This window comes from Nuphar pumila, chromosome 1 (genome assembly GCF_984573655.1).
Source record: "Nuphar pumila chromosome 1, dmNupPumi1.hap1.1, whole genome shotgun sequence".
Lineage (NCBI taxonomy): Eukaryota > Viridiplantae > Streptophyta > Magnoliopsida > Nymphaeales > Nymphaeaceae > Nuphar > Nuphar pumila.
In genome coordinates, this window is record NC_143249.1 from 64275449 (window position 1) to 64298965 (window position 23517).

Sequence of the window (23517 nt, forward strand, 5' to 3'; positions counted from 1 at the left end):
ATATATTGAGAGTCAATTTCATTTTAAGTTGTATAAAGGCACCAAAAATGTGTTTTATTCTTCACTTTAATCTAAATATGATTATTATATGATACATTTTATGACCATAGTCAAAGATGTATTATATTTTCAATCTTATTTCAATTCATTTAAAGAATGAAATATGCTTTTCAAATATTCAATTTTCAAAATTCTTTAATTCATTCATCATTTAGGATAGAATTGCATCATATTTTCAAAAATTCTTTTTTCAAAATCCAAGTGATTTTGAAATAATTCTTCAAATACCTTCTTCCTTTCTTAAATCAAATTCTTATTTATAAATTCAAATTCATCTTCTCAATTCTATCTCATTTCAAAAATTCAAAATTCAAAATTCAATTTCAAAATCCAATTTGACTTTGAAAATTCCAAATTCATTTCTATATTCCAGATTCAATTTCCAAATTCAAAGTTCAATTCAACTTTGAAATTTCAGATTCATTTTCAGGATTCGATTTTAAATTCAATTCAATATTTAAAATCAAATTTCAAAGTCCAATTCAACTTTGAAATTTCCAGATTCATCTCCTGATTTCGAAATTCAAGTTTTGAAAATCAAAGTTTCATTCTCTATCCTTCTTCCCAAATTTTGAAAATTGATCTAAGGATTCCTCAAATCCCATTTTAAGTTCTATCTGGGTCCCCAAAATCCAAATCCCATCTATATTTCCAAAAGCCTAAACCCATCTTCGAATATCATCTGGATTTTCAAATTTCCAGATCTATCTTCAAATCTCATCTGGATTTCCAAAATCCATATCCATCTTCTAAATTTCATACTGGATTCCAGACTTTGGATCCAACTCCATTTAGGATTCCAGATTCCGGATTCAACCCCATCTTAGATTCCTGACTTCGGATCCAATCCCCTTTAGGATTCTAGATTCCAGATTCAACTCCATCTTGGATTCCAGACTTCAGATTCAATTCCATTTAAGATTCTAGATTCCAGATTCATCTCCATCTTGAATTTCAGACTTCAGATCCAATTTCATTGTAAATTCCAGATTTCACACCCAATTCTAAATTCCAAATCCCATCTAGATTTCTTCCACCTTTCATTCTGATTTCAAATTCCATCTTGACTCTCAATTCTAGATCCATTTTCGAAGTCCATATTCAAACTTTCAATTCTTATTTCCTAAACTCCCTTTTTTAAATTCAGGCTCATCTCAATCTTTGATTATTTCAAAAACTCAAGATATATTCTAAATCTTAAGTTAGAAAATCTAACTTCTATGAGTCTGTCTTCAACTTTCAAAAACCATTTCTTCATCATATTCTTCATAATTTCAAAATCACGTGGATAAAATTTTAAAATTCTTCTCAAAAGCATATATTCTTGCATTTGCATCACAGAAGCATGATTCTTTGTGCATTTTCTAGACTTAGAATAAATTTTTAGACAATATTAAAGCAAAGCAAAAAGGCATAAATTCGATCCTTGGTTCGATTACCCCTGCTAAAGGCGCCAGGAACGGTCGAACCTCGTACCGACGAGCGAGCCCCGTCTCCCTTTTTAACACTGGTTCTTCACCAAATCCAACTCTCACATTGGTCCTTCACCAAATCCAGTTTAACACTATTCCTTCACCAAATCCAATTCTCACATTGGTCCTTCCAAATCTAGTCTAACACTGGTTCTTCATCAAACCCAATTCTCACATTGGTCCTTCCAAATCCAGTCTAACACTGGTCCTTTATCAAATCCAATTCTCACATTGGTCCTTCCAAACCCAGTCTAACACTGGTCCTTCACCAAATCAAATTCTCACATTGGTCCTTCCAAACTCAGTCTAACACTGGTCCTTCACCAAATCCAATTCTCACATTGGTCCTTCACCAAATCCAGTTTAACACTGGTCCTTCACCAAATCCAATTCTCACATTGGTCCTTCACCAAATCCAGTTTAACACTGGTCCTTCACCAAATCCAATTCTCACATTGGTCTTTCCAAATCCAGTCTAACACTGGTCCTTCATCAAACCCAATTCTCACATTGGTCCTTCCAAATCCAGTCTAACACTGGTCCTTCATCAAATCCAATTCTCACATTGGTCCTTCCAAACTCAGTCTAACACTGGTCCTTCCAAATTCCAATGTTTATATTGGTCCTTCAAAATTCCAGTTTTTACATTGGTCCTTCAAAATTCCAATGTTTATATTGGTCTTTCAAAATTCCAGTTTTACACTGGTCCTTCAAATTCCAATTGATCCTTCATCAAAGTTCCAATGTTTTCATTGGTCCTTCCAAATTCCAATTTCTCAAATTGGTCCTTCAAAATTCCAGCTTTACGCTGGTCCTTCAAATTCCAATTGGTCCTTCAAAATTCCAATGTTTATATTGGTCCTTGAAAATTACAGTTTTACACTGGTCCTTCAAATTCCAATTGGTCATTCATCAAAATTTCAATGTTTTCATTGGTCCTTCCAAATTCCAATTTTTCAAATTGGTTCTTCAAAATTCCAGTTTTACGCTAGTCCTTCAAATTCCAATTGGTCCTTCAAAATTCCAATGTTTATATTGGTCCTTCAAAATTCTAGTTTTACACTGGTCCTTCAAATTCCAATTGATCCTTCATCAAAATTCCAATGTTTTCATTGGTCCTTCCAAACTCCAAATTTCTCAAAATTGATTCTTCAAATTTCAGTCCTTCAAAATTCCAATGTGTACATTGGTCCTTCAAAATTCCAATTTTCTCAAAATTGATTCTTCAAAATTTCAATGTGAACATTAGTCCTTCAAAAGTCCAATTTTCTCAAAATTGATCCTTCAAAATTTGAGTTTTATCCTAGTCCTTCAAAATTCCAAATATTTACATTGGTCCCTTAAAATTCCAATTTTTCACAAATTGGTCCTTCAAAAACTCCAATTTAACACTGGTCCTTTACCAAAATCCTTTACCAAGATCTTTGTACCAAAAATTCCTTTACCAAAATCCTCCTAAAAAATCCAGTTTAACACTGGTCCTTTACCAAAATTCTTTACTTAACCTCCTTTTTTATGTTGATCCTGTAAAATCCAGTTTTACTGATCAAAATTGCCAAAATCAAAATTTTCAGCCCAAGGTCTTATCAAAATCTATATTGAGTGATTACTTCACAAAAGATTCTCGAAAACTTTGCCAATTTGCTAAAAAAGTGTTGATTCCAATATTTTACTGCACAAAATAATCACCTCAGATTACCTCTAGTATTCTTTTCAAAAGGGTGAAGCTTTTTTGCGAAAAAGAGTAAAATTCAAATCTTCTCTATGTTGGTCAACCAAGAGGATGTAAGAAATATCCTTGGTATGATTAGCGAAAGAAATATTCAATGATGTTGAAAAGCCGGAAGCGAATCGATATTGATTATAGCTATGACACATGTTTAAAGACGACTTTCTGCCAATTAGGCAATGGAAATATCCTGAGCGATAAAAAGAATCCACTCAATCCATATCTCCTCATTCATTTAAGCTACAATCAGATATCTGCAAAAGGGATCTCTCAATTGTCGTCAAGTTGAAGGCGAATATGCGAGCTAGACCCCCGGGGCCAAAGAAGATTCGGATCATCTCTGAGATGAAGGAGTTTGTGATGGATCCTTCCAGGGAACGTTCAGATCACCGTCAAGATGAAGGCGACTGCGCTAAACCTCCCGACAAACCCTAAAAGATATTTGATTGCTGCTATCATCAAGAGATTTTTTTTTTACCAATGAGCTCATATCAACAGTATAATTCTGAAAAAAAGAAGGATCGGAGCATCTCCAAGATGAAGGAGTTTCTGACGTACCCTTCCCCGAAGAAAAAAAGAAAAGCCAGGACATCTTCAAAATAAAGGATGATGTAATAAACTTCCCCCGAACCTAAGAGAGATCAATGTCTCAAAAAGAGTGCCAGAAAGATCATTATGGGAAAAACCCCAGGATATCAAACTGCCAAAATTGCGAGAAATCATCTTTTCTCATACAAAATCCTTTCATCAATATCTTTTCGCTGCTTACTTTTATGAAATTAAGAGTATTTCTTCTCTAGTCATGTCAAGGAAATGGATAACTTCCTTGAAGAAACTCAAAAGCATAAAAATTTGAATCTGACTCTGGAATCCGGGAAGTTAACCTCATTTTGGAGGAAATACTCTAGGTAAAAAAAGAGGGAATATCTTTCGCACATATGTGCACGCTTTCAAGCATTTGAATCAACTACAATTTTCATCTTATTGGCAAAATTTTTTGGTTATCCAAAAATGAAATAAATGCTCAATATCCATTTTGATGCAACCTAGCATTGTTTATATTTTTCAAAGAGAGTTGCCTCGTTCTGGTGAGGTATTTCTCCAGTCCCATCATGGTTTTCCCCATCAAGGAACTCATGCTTTGTATATCCATTTCAAATAAAGATTATACCTGAACCTTGTCTCACAAGGTATTTTTCAAAAATGTCCCATCGCGGTTTTTCAAATATCTTTGTCCGATCCAGGTTAAGGGCTAAGCCTTTGTCTTTTCAAAATTTCTTATATTTGTCTCATCCATAAAACTTCTTTTTCACCATGTCGGGATAGTCATCTCAAAGTCCCATTACAATTTCCTCATTTTTTTCTCTCTCAAAATTATTCTTGAGGATTTCGTTTCCTCCCAAAACCTTTCAGGATAAGGTATAAAACCTAAAAAATAAAGCTTTGCAAAACAAATTCTTCCACACCCAGTTCAGACCTTCTGACTGGGGCATTTTTTTAGAAAAATTTGGTGTGTATTCTTTGCCGCTAAGCTTGGCTTACAACCAGCTTAGCAGCAAAGAGGGGCATCTGTGAACATCCCAAATTTTCCCAAAAATTCAAAAATTCCCTTTTTGCCCCTAGGTCCCCTTCTTTGAATAAATCGAGTCAAATTTTAATCAAATTTCTATTCATTTCTCTGATTCACTGGAATCCAAGCTCAATCTTCATTTCTGACCTAATTTCTCATCCAAATCGAATATCTGGATCCAATTCTGATCCCGGATCTCTTATTGTTCCAAAAAATCAAAAATTTCAAAATTCTTTATATTTGTCAGAGGTTTTTCTCAGTTCATGGTCCGATCTCAATTCAAAATCCGAATTTTAATGTTTTATCAAAATTCTCGGACCCACATCCATTTTTGAAACTCGATTTCCAAAATTAACCCTACTATTTGCCAAAAACCTCATTTTTAAAAAATCTTTAAACTTCAAAACAAATATTTTTTACAAGAAACTTTCAAAAGCCTTATTTGGGTCCCGTTTCCCTAAAAATCCCTTGAGTTTTTAGAACTCCTCTCAGAAACATGGAAAAAGATTTCAGAAGAAAATAGCCTCTTTCATTATTTTGAAATAAACATTAAAACATAAAATCCTCTTTTGAAAATTTCATAAAAATATTGGACCTCCATTGAAAATAAGCCTAACGGCTTTTCCTTATAAAACTGACCCTCAAGGGGGTCGATTCCTCATCGCCTTCACCCCTCCACCCTTCTGTTCTATCCAATTTTTTTCTTGGTTGACTCAAGAAGGTTTGTTTCCTTCTTTGGAAAGCCACTGATCGCACCCTTCTTCCTTCATGATAATTTTTTCTTCCCCCCTTACTTCTTTTCCAAATCGTTCTCTCTCCCGGAAGCATCTCCTCTGATCGACCGAAGGATTTTTCAATTCCAGCAACAACAGCAGAGGTAAGTGACCATCTCCTTTCTCCTGTTTAGATTTTCTGTAAAGCTCTCTTCAATATTTACTATATTCCCTTGTCTGGATTTCTTATTCTTCATTTTTACTTTTTTTTTTCTCTACTGTTCTTGCAAACCTCTGAGTTGTTCTTTGTTATATGATAAACAAGCCCTTTTGTAATGTCGGCCTGCGTATAGCAAAGCCGACTTACATATGGCCATATCAATGGAACATCCATGTTCCAATAATTTTTTTTTCTTTTTTCCTTCTTTTTGATTTTCGGTTTGCGCTTTCTTTCTGGTTTCGCTCTTTTAGTTTTACTTTGATTCCCTCTTTCTTATTTTAGTTGCTGTATAACATTTGATTCTCAATCCCTTTCCGCTAACCTGTTTATGCTCGGATCATTTTTTTTTTATTTATTTTCTATTGCTGAATCTTTGTTTTGATTTTCCATCAAACTGAATTCCCTGTTCTGTATGGATAACCTGTTATATTACATAAATGTGTTTGGTCATCGTACTATTCATTTTGATTTCCCTTCTGCATGATTTTATCACGCACGCCATTCTATCCTCAATTTATGATCCATCATATCGATCTTTGCTCCTCTATATTCTGCCTTAGGTCAGTATCCTATTCTTTTGCGATTCGTTGTTATCAATACATTTTGTTTATTCCTGTTTTCATTACCAATAGGATTCACACAGAAGATTAATGCCTCCATGTGTTTTTGATCGGGTTAAATTACCAGTTGATCAAACCTGTATAGGCATTCATGGATTCACCGTAAGAAGTCTATTCATCCCAATTGATCTTGACAATAGCTACAGTCAAATCACGATAAACTCCGACCTCTTACTCTCACATTCGGACCTACTACATTTCATGCATATTAGCATTAGCGTCTTTTGCAATGATTTGGGTTCCATCAATAACAGATGCTTGGTTCTTTCACTAAAAATGCCCCATCAGAAATACTTGGGAGAGAAGTAGATTTTCTTTGGCGTTCTATTAAATTGCAGGTTGAAGGAAAGAGGACATAAGGCAGAAATATGAAATACAGAAATGCCCCCTTTACTGTCTTTCAGTTCAGGTACGTCAGGACTGGTTTGAAGAAGTTAGGTTTGCTTCAAGGTAAGGCAATACAAACACCTGTTATTGTGAATCCCATTTATGGTTGGATTGTAAGGAGAAAGCTCAGACTACTATCCCCTTTGCAATTAACAAACTTGCATGGAACTCTCAGAAATTCTTATTATTAACCATGTTTTGCATGTTGCCCTGCATTCCTACAGGACTCACCTTGCTCCTTATTAAGGCATACTATCAGTAGTTTGTTCAAGATAAGTGGATGCTTCGAGTTGCTCATTATTTGCCTTGGTTAACACACTGGTGGATGACTCCGAAATGGCTTCCTTGTTCTGATGTTGAAGCAGTCGATCCTAAGATCATGATCTACCACTTGTGTCCAGGTTCCAAAATTTACCTCATGAGAAAGAGGTAAGACAACAAGATGAGATTGAGTGTCCCCATCGTGACATGCTGGTTGGATTTGGAAGGTGGGAGTCCAATCCTATGGACCTTGACAACCTACATCCAGACAATAAAGGTTGTGTCCACCTGCGGCATAGGAGTGAAGGCAGATTTGTGTCTGCCTGGCTGCAGAGCTACATTGCCAAATGGCTTCATTGGATATACTACCATCCTCCTCCACTCAGCAAATACTGCTAAAGCATTTGTATTATCACCTTTCAACACATATGTTCGCTATGATTTCCTCGTTGCACTTTCCCTGTCACTCCATCCAGTATATGGTCATCACTCCACTACATCCACACAACACATGCATGTTGTGCATAACCCTGCACCACCTATTCCACTGTATCATTTTTTGTTTCATTATATTCCTACATCTCTTGTAATTAGTTATAAAAAGCCTGTGTTAGATCATTTTATCATTTACTGCTGCAAATTTTCAAGCATCCCAACTGATTCAGCATAAGTTGCTACCCAGAGTCTTCTTGTTGGTCGTCATATCTGATGGCTTTTCTGCATCAATAATATTGTTCCCAGGAATGTTACTTGTGGGTCAAAACCTTTTCATAGAAAAATACTTTGGGTAGGTTGATCCCAGATGTCTCAAAACCATAAGCTATATTGCAGATGATACCATCATATTCTAGGTTACTTTAATCCTCGTTTTGGGCAACCATTATAACAACAACATTGGGATTCAGTAGAGTTGGTAGCCATGATAAAATGCCACTGACATATGCCCTGGACTTCATACTGGTTAGAGAAGTTACATTCCCTCTTTCCTGCGGAAATATTTTGAATACTATCATTACAATCCATTTGCTGTTTTATGCTTCCGCCTATGATTCCCTCATTTTTAAACCCATTTGGTACTAAATCCATCCCAGCGTCACCTGTTTCATTTGCAACCAGTCACAACAGTGACTATTCTTGCAACAACCAGTTGGCAGAAATCGATTTGTCGTGAACAAATCAACTTACTACCACCAGAAAACCATGCATCAAAGGGCTGCTACTAGGGACTACATGGATAATGTTGTCGTTGGGATACTCTATCATGGGCTAACATTGCTGGAACCCTCATGCTCAGAATTCGTTTGTGTAATGTGATTATAAAACAGTTTTGTTGTTGAAGGTGATTGATCAAACCACTGTCATACTAGTTGCCTCCACACTTTCATTCCCACTTACCTCCTGCGTATAGTATCACGATGCACTTACATCATCATTATTGCATTATCACACAACATTGCATCTTCACCTTCATTCCCAGTCACCACATTCATTCTTATATCACCTTCTTCCCTGGTGACATCTTCATACCTTCCCCGCTCATATTCACCACAACACTTCATTCACACACTACTCCTTGTGACAACCTACCTATCACTTATATGTCATCTTGTCATATTCCACCTGTAATCATATACTCTCAGCAAACAGCACTGTTCATATTTTGACACTGCACCTCCATCTACATTCACCTGTGTATCCCTGCGATTACCATTTCCTTCATATTCACCAGATCACCAACACCCTCTCACAGTCACAGTGTTGTTACCTTCTTGCAGAATATCATCCTCTGCACCTGCTAATTCCTCACACCCAGACCTAGTTTGACACTTGTGATCATCGCAAAATTTTTCCTCTCTTGTGGTTTCTCTCTCTTACTTCTCTTTTCCTTTCCGACCTCTATTTTCTCCTTTTGAGGGAGAAAATAAAAGACAGAAAAAAAGAGAGAAGAGAAATGAGAAAAGGAAGAAGAGAGAGGAATTCTTTTGCGGGGTCTCACTTGACCTTAATTTTGAAAAGAAAATAACTCGCCTCCGTTTTTGAAATTTTTGGGGGAAAACTGAAAGATGGGATTCGCTCGACAGTACGAGGTTCGACCGTTCCTGGCGCCTTTACCAGGGGTAATCGAACCAAGGATCAAATTCATGCCTTTTGCTTTGCTAAAATATTATCTAAGAATTTATTCTAAGTCTAAAATGCACAAAGAATCATGCTTGTGCAATGCAAAGATGTATGCTCTCTTTTGAAAGATATTTTTGAAATTTTCCAAGTGTTTCTGAGATAAATCTGATGATAGAGTGAGGAAATTGTTTCTAACTTTAGAACTTAAGATCAGAGCTTGGAAAAATAGATCTGGATTTTGAAAGGAATGATTTTGAATTTGAGATAAAAGGAGAAGAAAGGAAATTTCAAAGTCATAAATGGACTTTGAAACAGAATAGAGATGAAATGGAATTGGATTCTAACTTTTGAAGTTTGAAATCAAAATGAAAATGTGGGAAAAATAGAATTGAGAAATAGAATTGGCTTGAAAGTTGGAATTTCAGGATGAAATCTGAATCCGAAGTCTGGATTCTAAATAAAGTTCAAAATTGAATTCTGGATTTAAAATCTGGAAATAGGGATTGGGTTTGAAATCTGAAATAAAAATGGAATTGGATTTAAGAATCAGAATTAGGATGGGATTTGGATCTGAAGTTTGGGATGAGATTTGGATCTGAAGTCTAAGATCCAAAGTAGAATTAGGTTCTGGATCCTAAGATGGATTTTAATCTGAAATATGAGATCTAGGATGAAATTGGATCCGAAGAAATGAAATTTGGATCTAAAATGAATTCTTGATCCTAAATGAAACTTGGATCTGAAGTCTGAGATCCAAAGTAGAATTGGAATCTGGATCCTAGAATGGATTTTGGATCTGAAATCTGAGATCCAAAATAGATCTGGGTTCTGGATCCTAAATGGAATTTTGGATCTGTAATCTGAGATCCAAAGTGAAGTTGGATTCATGTTTGGAAATCTAGATCCAAGAATGGATTTTGGATCTGAAGTCTGAGATCCAAAAAGTGGAGATTGATACTTGGAAATCTGGATCTAAGTTGAGATTAGGATCTAATTTTGGATTTTTGGAATTTCAAAATCGATTTTTGAGAATGAATTTCAAAGTCAAATTGGACTTTGAAATTGAATTTGGAAAAATGAATCAAGTTGAATTTTTAAACTTTGAATTTGATTTCAAAGTTTTGGAAATAAGATAGAATTGAAGTAGGAATTTGAAGAAGAGATATTCACTTGGATTTTTAAAAGGAATTTTTTAAAATATGATGCAATTCTATCCTAAATGATGAATGAATTTAAAGAATTTGAAATTGGATTTTGAAAAATTATTTCATTCTTTAAATGAATTAAAACAAGATTGAAGATATAATACATCCTTGACTATGGTCATTGAATGTATTATATAATAATCTATATTTAAATTTGAGTGAAGAATGAAAACATATTTTTGTGCTTTTATAGAGTTTAAAATGAAATTAACTCTCAATATACCCTGACTATGGCCATTGGTATATATATTGGATTAATTTTAATTTAAACTCTGATAAAAGATGAAATATTTGAAAATATGATGATTTTTGAAAAGGATCCAGTGTGGATCCAATGTTATTTTATAAAAGATAAAAATACTAAGTCTTGTCTACATACCGACTATGGCCGTTGATGTAAATCATCAACTTAGGATTAATTTACCTCTTACGAAATGGTGTACGTGCCATTCGTGTTTCTCCATTGTGAGATTTTAAGAAATAAAGGCAAAAAGCATGAAAATAAGCAATTCATGATTTTTACAATGCTCATTCATTCTACCTAAAGTAGGAAATGTAAATTTTCATTACAATCTAGCTATTACAACATTGCTCTTGAATGAGAATTAAAATCCCTGAGCTAAGAAAGGGAAATAAGCTTTTTCTTTACATAATTCCTGCAAAACCGATTTAGTAAGATACAAGTATATAAAGAGATGTAAAAATGTTATATTACAAATGTAAGCACGTATATAATATCCTTAGACTATTTAGAGAGATGAAAAACTAGAATGTACATGAATTTCCCATGTAAGAAAGTGATATATAATATCGTGAACAAAATGTGAACCCAGATGGGCTCATTTAAGATGTCATGCTTTATACAGGGAAAGAGTTGGGAAATGAAGGTAAGCTGGGCCTGTGGGTTAATGTGATTAATATGTTATGAAGAGAGGTGCTGGTGCATATATAACAGCAAATGGATGATGAAAATGAGGAAGTGGCATGTTGCAACGATACAGCAAGTGGAATGGACTTAGGCAATATGTTGGATAGGCTGGTATAGTAATGATGTGGTTGCAGCTATATGGGAGTTGGAGCTGAAAAAAATACTTTTGAAAAGTATGACTGCTACATGGTGGCATAGGTACATATGAAATAGGATGTAGTGGGATGTGACTGCATATGCTATACCTTATACCATAAATGTGCTGAGTGTAGTGAAGTGCAGGGGTGATGTGCTAAAAATTGTGGAGTATGCATATAGTGGGTGTGCACACCATGGGGTATTCAATGTAGATGGGATAGTGTGCAGGGAGTTAGAAAAGTGAAAGATATGCTGAAAGTTGCAGGAAATAGTTTGAGTGGGTAAGTACTAGGGGAAATTGCAGGTGATAAAAAAAATGTACACAATGCAAGATGCAATAGACTGTGTAAATGCAGGTGGTATTGTGTATGGGAGATGGAAGCATGGTGATCATGGATAGCCATGTAACCTACAGGTGGAGATGAAGAAGATGAGCTGAATATTTTCTTAAAAATGAGGACAAACAAAGTAAACAGATGTTTCAGGTAAAGCAATACTGTTAGGTACCAGCGGCAGTGTTCCGCACCTTTATGGTCATGAGTTACAACATGCAGTTGCTTGTTGGGGTGGTAGAGCACAAGGACTAATATAAGCAGAAAAGCTTGAGACTGGCTAAAAATGAAGTGACACAGAATCATTCAATTCTATATCTTGCTTTGATAACTACTCCCCTTCAGCACCGAGAGATTCCTACCGATGTTCATACTCGTTATCATAGTTGTCTGAAAATTACGCCCAGGTCCAGCTGTGCCCTCCCAAACCACAATAGTTGATAGGTTCATAATTGGCATACCAATAGAAAAACCACTTTGGACATGTATCATTCTGAGTAGGTGATCACTGGGACCAATAAAGCTGAACTGATCCTTATGAGAAAATTGAGCAAATACAGAGAGAATTTTGGCCACCTAGCTGATGTTTGGGCCTGGTATAAAATAAATTTCTTCTCAAAGGTTGGCTTTTGAAGGAAGCCACCGATATGAGGATATCCCTGACAACCATTTTGTGACGACAACAGGATCTTGTCGCCATTCATTCTCACGCTGCCAATTACCTCACATACTGGATTAGCAAAACCCCATCCCATCTTCTGTAGCACTCGGTGTCCACCGCCAATCAATACCAACTAACAGGTTTCACCAGAACCTTTTAACTATAATAGCAGCAATGACAAATCCCCCTCTTGCAGGGTCAAAAACAACAGGCGTGACACTGGTGCCTAATGGGAGTATTGGCAATTATGTGGAGTGGAAGACGGCTGACTGTAGGCAAAAGGGAAGGTGAGTGACGATGCTATGATAAGGTGGCAGGGTATGGTTGGGAAGATGCACTGTATATGCCGTGGTATGTAATCAGTGAATGTGGAGTGTCATGGAGGTGAATGTCTGGTCGTCCGAAAATGAATGTAACAATCTATTATGTGATGACTATCCAGATTAAACATCAACACAAAAAAGCAACATTACTAACCCATCACTCTAATGAGAACACTCGGACGCCTTAAGGTGACTAAAGAGAACGGAAACATGACAAAAGGTTTTGTTGGTAATTCATCAACAAAGGGGACTGATGGCAGCGCCGATCAAGTTATTTAAATTCTTGGGTTTAAGAGCATATAATCCACAACATGCTACCACAATAGTTTTAATGAAATTGTCTGTCAGTTGTCAGCAATTAACAATATGAGTACATTGGTACAAAAATTAACACAGAGATAACTATCAGAGATGGTATGGATGCTAGGACAGTCATGTGAGTATTAATACATGTGCAAGGATAACTTAAGTGTCGAAATGGGGAGCATCTAAATGCAAATGAGAGGGGAGATCAATATATTCATTTTATAGGACAATTTGAGAGGGTCATAAGTTACATACCTCTAGAATCGTGACTTGATACAGATGATTTTCTGCAACAGAACATGTAAATGAAAGTTAATAAGGGATAGCTGGAACTCAGATTTAGAGTGTAAATAAATGCCCATAAGTAGGAAAGCACAAGTAATGAGGGGGATTCTTTCAGTAGATCGTCTGTATTCACAAAATGTCAACAACAGCCAATTTGAGAAGTCTCTTCTTTCTCGATCATAGCTATGACAGGTACCAGCCACAAGGGATAGACATTTCTGGCAGGATCTTTGTCATTCGACAGTGTAAGGATGACCAGATGAAAAGAAATAACTCCCCTGTAGAGCTTTGTCCGAAAAAAACCCCTTGAAAGTGAGAGACGAGCTTATTCATTCAGTAGTGGGTCATCCTTTCCTTCAGAAGTAACAACCGATCTATTGGTCATATGACATTTCATTGTGCTTCATTTTCTGGTCGTCACCCCTTTCTCTCCATGCGACACCACCAAATTTTCGTGAACCAGATCCTTTTATTGGTACAATTCTTCTAATATTTACAAGTCGATGGGGGTTAACAACAACTGAAAATGAATTTGGAAGTCCAGATACAGAAGATATGAAGACCCCCGTAATCATGGAAAAAGAAAAGAAAATGCTTATACAATATATTGCAGAATCTAGAGCTGAACGTAAATCAATGAAAAACAGAAAAATCATGGGAGCTTTTGTGATGTGCAGAGGGATGATCAAAACATCATAGACAGAAAATTAAGTTGCAAAACAGAATTACAACAAAGAAAAAAAAAATGTCGGAACACAAATTGTTCCATTTGATTTCGCACGGAGGTGATCTGACATTGCCATGAGCAAAGCAGTATCACGAGGAGTGCTCTTAATGGGGTGGATAGAGGAATCTAAGGAATCAAAGACGAAAAGAAGAAAGAAAGTAAAAAAAAAAAGGCTCTTACCGAATTCTTTGTTCTTGACTGAAGGAGGAGAGGCTTTCCCCTTTTTTTTTTGGCACTATCGCAAATTCGATCACGCTTTTCACCAAGAGAAAGGGGTCGATGAAGTGATTCCTTCCAGGAAGAAAACTCGATGGATGCTGGAGGAGAAAATTGTTGTCTGAAGATGGATGCTCGATCGAGTGGGATGGAATGGAATGGATTTTTTCTTCCCCTGTGTGCGCCCTCTTTAAAGAGGAAAAGGGGAAAGTTCGGGAGAGAAATCTGTTCAGGATTGAGGGTTGAGAGAAGAGGAGGCCGTTTGAAGATAGAGGGTAGAAATGAGAGGGAGGAGTGCGCGGGAGGGATCCGTTGCAGACTTTTTTTCATTTTCCAAAAAGAGGACTCCCTTTAAGAAATTTTTGTAAAAAATGGTTAAGGAAATGAGGTTTTTAGAAAAATTAACTTAAAAAGCTTCAGAACCATTCGTTTTTCTCATAGTTTTTTTCCAAATTTTTTTGGTTTTTGTGTTATTTTTCAATTTTTTTGTATTCTTAGAATAAAATTCTAAAGTTTTACGAGAAACCAAAGATTAAAATAAATTTTTTTTTGTGTTTTTGCAAAAATATTTACAAAAGGGAATTTTTTTGAGAATTTAAAAGCTATTTTGAGAAAATTTCTTCAGAAATGGGTTTGGATCCGGATTTTGAGGAAATATGGATTTAAAACACTAGATTCAGATCCAGAATTGAATTTGAATATATCAATATGGAATTTAATTCAGAAAATCTGAAGAATGACTGAAATTTATCTTTGACATTGCTTTGATTTTATCAGAAAATGGAGTCAGGGGCAAAAAAGGGTTATTTTGCAAATCTTTGAAAATTTTGGGGTGTTCACAGATGCCCCTCTTTGCTACTAAGTCGGTTAAAAGCCGAGCTTAGTGGCAAAGATAACACTCCAAATTTTAAAATGCCCCAGTCAGCAGATTTGAACTGGGTGTGCAAGAATTATTTTGGAAACATGGCTTCTCAGGCTTAAAACCTTATCCTGAATGGTTTTGGGGGGGACGAAATCCTCGAAAATGATATGATTGAGTAGAGAATGAGGAAATCGTGATGGGACTTTGGATGAAAATCCCGAAATGGTGGAAAATCAGAATTTTGATCAGGTCTCCTGGGTGAGACAAGATACTCTTTTTGGAGTGATTCAGGTGTAGCCCTTAACCTGGATGGGACGAAGATATATCAAAAATGCATTGAATGAGGAAAGGAATACATGTGGACCTTGATGGGACATTTTTTTGGAAAATGCCTCGTGAAATGAAGCTCAAGTAGGATCCTATCCTGGATGGATATATGAAGCATGGGTTCCTTGATGGGAGGAGCCAAGATGGGATTGGAAGGAAACATCTCATTTAGAACAAGGAATCTCGTTGGAACGACTCTCAGGTTTAACCCAAACCTGCAAGGAAGATACCTCGCGAAGCGAGGTTCCGAGTTAACTCTTAGTCTGAAAATAGGAAATCTACCATACGGATTTCTCAAATGGAGAAACCATAATGGGACCTTCAGAATTTGGACGAACAAATCCGAAAGGTTTTTTTGCGAAAGGAGAAGTATAAGGTTCCCTAAAGCTTCGAAAAGGGAAGAAATTGGGCGTCTCATTGCTGAGACTGAAATAGCTTTTGAAATCAAGTGATCTTTCGCAAGAAAATTCAGGTTTTGACTCTTAACCTGAATGGGAAAAATCTACCATACGGATTTTTCAAAATGGAGAAAACTGTGATGGGACAGGAAGAGATACTTCTTCTGAAAGAGGCAACTCTTCTGGAAGATATAGACAACGCTAGGTTGCATCAGAATGGATATTGAATGTTTATTTCATTCTTGGAATAGCTAGAATTTTTTGCCAATAAGATAAAATTATAGTTGTCTCAAATGCTTGAAAAAAATGTGCACGTATGTGCGAAGATATTCCCTCTTTTACCTAGAGTATTTCCTCCAATGAGGTTAACTCCTCAGTTCTAAGAGTCAAATTCAAAATTTTAGTGTTGGTGATTTTCTTCAAGGAAGTTATCAATTTCCCTGATATGAGAATAGAAGAAATATTCTTAATTTCATAAAAGCAAGTAATGAAAAGATATTGGTAAAAGAATTTTTACATGAGAAAAGATGACTTCTGGCAATTTTGGCAGTTTGATATCTGGGTGTTTTCCCACGATGATCTTTTTGCACTCTTTTTGAGTCATTGGGCTTCCTCGGTTTTTCACATCATCCTTCATTTGGATGTCCTGGCTTTTCTCTCTTTTTTTTTTTTTTAGGGAAGGGTACGTCACAAACTCCTTCATCTTGGAGATGTTCCGATCCTTCTTTTTCTCAGGGATTATATATGATATTGGCTAAAAAGGCCTTTAGATGTAGCTGGAATTAAATATCTTTTAGGGTTTGTCGGTAGGTTCATCGCACTCGCCTTCATCTCGACGGTGATCTGAACTCTCCCTGGAAGGATCCTTCATAAACTCCTTCATCTCGGAGATGATCCAAATCTTCTTTGGCCCCGGGGGTCTGCTCGCCTATTCGTCTTCATCTTGACGACAATTGAGAGATCCCTTTTGCAGATATTTGATTGCAACTTTTTAAATGAATGTGAAGACATAGGTTGAGTGGATTCTTTTTTTATAGCTCAAGATATTTCCACTGCCTGATTGCCAGAAAGTCATTTTAAAACATGCGCCATAGCCAAGATCAATATCAATTCGCTTCTGGCTTTTCAACATCATTGAAGATTTCTTTCATTGATCATATCGAGGACATTTCTTATATCCCTTTTGGTTGATCAACAATAAAAGATTTGAATTTTACCTCTTTTTCGCGAAAAGTTTCACCTTTTTGGAAGGAAATACTGGAGGTAATCTGAGAAAATTCTTTTTGTGCAATAAGAATATTTAGAATCAACAAATGCTTTTAGCAAATTGGCAAAGTTTTCATGAATTCTTTGTGAAATAATCATTCAATATAGATTTTGATGAGACATTTAGCTGTAATTTAGAGAAATGGTGTAAGAATCAGACTTTAGAAAACTGGAGTGATGAAATACATTAGGTTTTAAAAATCCCGACCAGTTATAAAAACTGGATTTTGAAAATCCCGACCAGTTATAAAAAACTGGATTTTGAAAATCCCGACCTGTTATGAAAACTGGATTTGAAAATCCCGACCAGTTATAAAAACTGGATTTGAAAATTTCGACCAGTAATAAAAACTAGATTTGAAAATCCCGACCAGTTATAAAAATTGGATTTTGAAAATCCCGATCAGTTATGAAAACTGGATTTGAAAATCCCGACCAGTTATAAAAACTGGATTTGAAAATCCCGACCAGTCATAAAAACTGGATTTGAAAATCCTGACCAGTTATAAAAACTGGATTTGAAAATCTCGACCAGTGAAAACACTGGATTTGAAAATCCCGACCAATTATAAAAACTGGATTTGAAAATCCCGACCAGTGAAAAAACTGGATTTGAAAATCCCGACCAGTGAAAACTCTGGATTTGAAAATCCTGACCAGTGAAAACACTGGATTTGAAAATCCCGACCAGTTATAAAAACTGGATTTGAAAATCCCGACCAGTGAAAACACTGGATTTGAAAATCCCGACCAGTTATAAAAAACTGGATTTTGAAAATCCCGACCAGTTATGAAAACTGGATTTGAAAATCCAGACCAGTTATAAAAACTGGATTTGAAAATCCCGACCAGTTATAAAAACTGGATTTGAAAATCCCGACCAGTTATAAAAACTGGATTTGAAAATCCCGACCAGTTATAAAAACTGGATTTGAAAATCCCGACCAATTATAAAAACTGGATTTGAAAATCCCGACCAGTTATAAAAACTGGATTTGAAAATGAAGGATTTAATCTGATGGTTTGAAAGTGATTGAATTTGACAGATTATAACCTGAGGGTTGAGAAAATGATGAGATTTTGAAGATATTGCAACCAAAGGTTGGGAAACTGATAGAATTTTGAGAGATTGAAGATCTTGAAGGTTTGGAAATGATAGAATTTGGGGAGTCGCACCCTAAGGGTTTGATCTTTTGGAATACACGACCAGCGGGAGCTAGATCTTTTGGAAATACATGACCCGCAGGATATTGGATCTTTTGGAAATACATGGCCAACGAAGGTTGGATCTTTTGGAAATGCATGACCAGCGAGATGCTGGATCCTTTTGGAAATACATGACCAACGAAAGTTGGATCTTTTTGGAAATACATGACCAGCGAGATGCTGGATCTTTTTTGAAAATACACCGGATTTAAGTTAGAACTTGAATTTTGTAAAAGGAAAGAATTTGATCAGAACACTGAATTTAGAAGGTTACTGGTGCAAGAACCGGATTTCTAAGAAATGATTGATTTTCAATGCGAAGATTGGATTCAGAAGGAAGTCCTGGTCGAAACTCAGAACTTCGAACAAAAATAATAGATAGAAAACCCGAGCTGGAACTCGAACTTCTAAGAAATGATTGATTTCCAATGCGAGGATTGGATTCAGAAGGAAGTCCTGGTCGGAACTCAGAACTTCGAGTGAAAGATAATAGATGGAAAACCCGAGCTGGAACTCGGACTTCTAAGGAATGATTGATTTCTAATGCGAGGATTGGATTCAGAAGAAAGTCCTGGTCGGAACTCAGAACTTCGAATGAAAATTGATAGAAGAAAAAAACCCGAGCTGGAACTCGGATTTCTAAAGAAATGATGGATTTCCAATGCGAGGATTGGATTCAGAAGGAAGTTCTGGTCGGAACTGAGAACTTCGAACAAAAATAATAGATGAAAAACCCGAGCTGGAACTCGGACTTCTAAGGAATGATTGATTTCCAATGCGAGGATTGGATTCAGAAGGAAGTCCTGGTCGGAACTCAGAACTTCGAGTGAAAGATAATAGATGGAAAACCCGAGCTGGAACTCGAACTTCTAAGGAATGATTGATTTCCAATGCGAGGATTGGATTCAGAAGGAAGTCCTGGTCGGAACTCAGAACTTCGAATGAAAAGTGATAGAAGAAAAAAACCCGAGCTGGAACTCGGATTTCTAAGGAAATGATGGATTTCCAATGCGAGGATTGGATTCAAAAGGAAGTCCGAGTCGGAACTTGGAACTTTAAACGAAAATGATAGATGGAAAATCCGAGCTGGAACTCGGATAAAAGATAAAGAGAAACCCGAGTTTTGAAAACTCGAATTTCTAAAGAAATGATTAATTTCCAATGCGAGGATTGGATTCAAAAGGAAATCCGAGTCGGAACTTGGAACTTCAAACGAAAGAATAGAGGGAGAACGCCCAAGTGAGAACTCGGGTTTTTGACAGAAAGTTTTAATCAAAAGATTAAGTTCTGAAAATTTGCTAGTGCGAGGACTGGACCTGGGATTGAGAATGACCATTTAGAGGACTGAATTTATTTGCATGTGATCTGATTGCCCCTTTATCTTGACTGGGGAGGAAATCAAATCTGAGAAGGATAGAAATTGATGGAAGTTTTGACAAAAGAGAAGAATCAAGGAAATTTTATGGAATTTTATTTTTGTAAAAGAATTCTCACAGGTAGCATTGTTGCTCCTATGAGGGGTTTCAGGATTATCCCTTATCCTGAATGGGAAAGGAATAAAATTTCAGGCAAAAGTTGATGAAAAAGCTTTGGAAGAATTAAAATTAAATTAAGAAATAAAATTAATAGAATTGGATAAAGAAAAAGATTTAGCAGAGATTAATGAAGCTTTAAAAGAGAAAGACATTCAGGACTATCTCTTATCCTGAAGAAAGAAGGACCTCGTAGGATGAGGTTTCAGGTTTATCCCTTAACCTGAAGAGGAAGAAAAAAAAGAAAAGAAGGAAAAAGAAATACCTCATGGGAAAGAGGCATCAGGTTTATCCCTTAACCTGAAAGGGTAAATTTTGAAATAAGAATTAAGAAGAAAAAATGGATGAATAATTAATAAAAATGAATAAAATTGATAAAACTGATAAAGATGGATAAACAAAAAGTTGATAAAAGTTGAGAAAAAGAGTTTGATCCTGCTTGCATGTGGGATCTTTAAAATGAGAGAAGAAAATGAGAAAATCATTTTTGGAAAGAAAGATTAACCGCGAGAGCTAATCTTTGAAAGGGGATCATTCATGAGAGATCATCATGAGGGTTAAATTTTTTTTTTTTGAAGCAATGATTTGAAAACCAATTTTTAGAAAATATGATCAACACGAGGGTTGATATTTGAATGTAATGATTTGAAATCAATTTTTAGAAAAATATGATCAACACGAGGGTTGATCTTTGAATGCCATGGTTCGAAATCAATTTTTTTAGAAAATACGATCAACACGTAGGTTGATCTTGGAATGTAATGATTTGAAACCAATTTTTAGAAAATATGATCAACACAAGGGTTGATCTTTGAATACATTTATTCGAAATCAACTTTTTAGAAAATATGATCAACACAAGGGTTGATCTTTGAATGTAATGATTCGAAATCAATTTTTTAGAAAATATGATCAACACAAGGGTTGATCTTTGAATGTAATGATTTGAAATCAACTTTTTAGAAAATATGATCAACACAAGGGTTGATCTTCGAATGTAATAATTCGAAACCATCTTTTTAGAAAATGTGATCAACACAAGGGTTGATCTTCGAATGTAATGATTTGAAACCCATTTTTTAGAAAATATGATCAACACAAGGGTTGATCTTTGAATGCGATGATTCAAAATCAATTTTTAGAAAATATGATCAACACAAGGGTTGATCTTTGAATGTAATGATTCGAAGTCAATTTTTGGAAAATATGATCAACACAAGGGTTGATCTTTGAATGTAATAATTTTGAAATCAATTCTCAGAAAATATGATCAACACAAGGGTTGATCTTTGAAATGCAATGATTTGAAATCAGTTTTTTAGAAAAATATGATCAACGCAAGGGTTGATCTTTGAAATGCAATAATTCGAAATCAATTTTTAGAAAATATGACTAATGCAAGGGTTGATCTTTGAAATGAAATGATTTGAAATCAATTTGTAGAAAAAAATATGATCAACACAAGGGTTGATCTTTGAAAAAGGTTGTAATAAAATATTTGAACTAAAATTTTCATGATTTTTGAAAGACCCTCATAGGTAATATCATTTCTCTCATGAATGATGTCAGGCTTGTCCCGCATTTTTGAAAAAGAAATTTAATGCCCCAATATAGCAAAAAAGAAGAAAGTATTGAATATCAAAGATATAAGGAAAATCGACATTTCATTGATAAGCAAAAGTTGATAACAGAACTGAATATTTACAAGTATTTTAACTAAAAGAAGTCACAAAGACTGGGTTGACTTGCCCCTACAAAGCGACTGACAGAAAGGGATGAAAGCGAAAAACTCTTGGCATTCTCAATTCTCTGATTGGTCTGGAAAAGGTCCGGTTGAAACTGCAGGCTGCTCTTCTCCTTCCTCTGGTACCAGAAGCTCTTTATCAATGTAGTCCTACACAAGGTTTTTGAGGACGAAGCAGCGCTCCGTGTCATGCCCCCTTGCTCGATGAAACTTGCAGAAGCAATCTTTCCATTTTCCCATGATGACAGGAGGATCAACCTTTCTTGGGAGTTTGATCACGCCTTTTGCAAGCAGGTATTGGAGAACTTCTTCGATTGGCTGACCTAGAGGGGTAAGCTGACGATCATGACCCCAACCTTCATGCTTTGCTTTCTTCGGCTTACTTGACTTTTGCCGAGTGCTGACCCCTACCTGGTAGTTGGACTGAGCTTGCATGTTTAGGAGATCTGGACGCCTTTCTTCTTCGATTTTGACAAAGACATTCTTATCAAGGGAGTCTTGAACTATGTACTTGAAGATAAAGCAATGCTCAGTGTCATGCCCTATTGCTCGATGGTACCCACAGAATTGGTCCATATATTTTCCCATGATAGTGGAAGGGCTGGCGGCTTTTGGGAGCTTGAGTAATCCACTAGACAACATGTATTCGAGTACTTTGTCGAGCGGTTCATCTAAAGAAGTGAAATCTCAATCCTTGCTCCAATCCTTACGCTTTGGTTCTTCTTGCTTCTTGCCTTTTTGCTGAGGACTGTATTGAAGAGGTCTATCACGGTTTTCACAATTTTTCCCAATTTGGCCTTTATATTCTCCCAAGTTGCTGTCCTGGTTGCCTTGATTGCTGCTCCTGCTGGCTTTGGAATTTCCTATACCGATGTTGCCGTGTTCATTCATGGCGAAAGTGACAGGTGCCTTTCCTTCTGTGGGAGCTTTTCTGCAATTGGCTTCAACTTGTTCAGACAATATTTCAACCAGTATCTTTTTGAATAATTGGTATATCGCGGGATCGATCTCACTTCTGCTGTCCTGAACTCCCTTTCTGACAGATTTTCGAGAATCCATTTCTTACTCTCTCTGCTTATAACTGGGATGTTAGAGTAGTGTAATCTCTGAGCTTTGCCTGACTCAACTGATAACGTCGATGCTCTTTCTGTAGGGCAAGAATGGGTTTTTTAGAAGAGATCTAAGAAGAAATTTTATTTAAAGGAGGAAAGCATAATTTGAAAATGAAAACATCCCATTACGAGGGATCGGGTTGTCACCAAAATTTGCAACAACCACACTGTTTTTTCTGAAAAATGTGAATAAAGATAAATTTTGAAAAGGACATATCCTGACAAAAGATGTTTTATTGTAAATGAGGGTAAGGAATAGAATATAGAAAAGAAAGTTTTTGAAGAATTGCAGGTAGGATAAAAAAGGATTAGAAGAAATCAAGAGAAGAAAAGGAAAATACACCTGGGTTTTAAAACAAGGAGGAAATTTTGAATAATATATTCCGAGGATTTTGGAAAATATAGGCAAATATAAAATATCATACAATCATAGGTATACAAACAAGGATACACAAACAGCAATCCCTAGAGGCTGACCCTAAATGCAATATTTTGAAATGGCTTGTAGGACCTTAATCCTAACTCTAGGGTTCAGATTATCTGGTTCCAATCAAGATATGCCTATATACTCAAGCCGAAGCTCGAAGTACGTGGCATAGAAATATTCCTTCGGTTCTAAGGTAATGGTTTCCCAACATCCTTGAGCACCTACCGATATACCTCGGACTATGGCCCTTAGGTACGTGGTAGGGGGGTGCGAACCCAAATAAGTGGCCCAGTTGTGAGGCTCTCTCCCGAACTATGGTTCAGTGAGACAGCCCAGCAACGTGAAGACCGGGACAATATAGGTAAGGAGGTT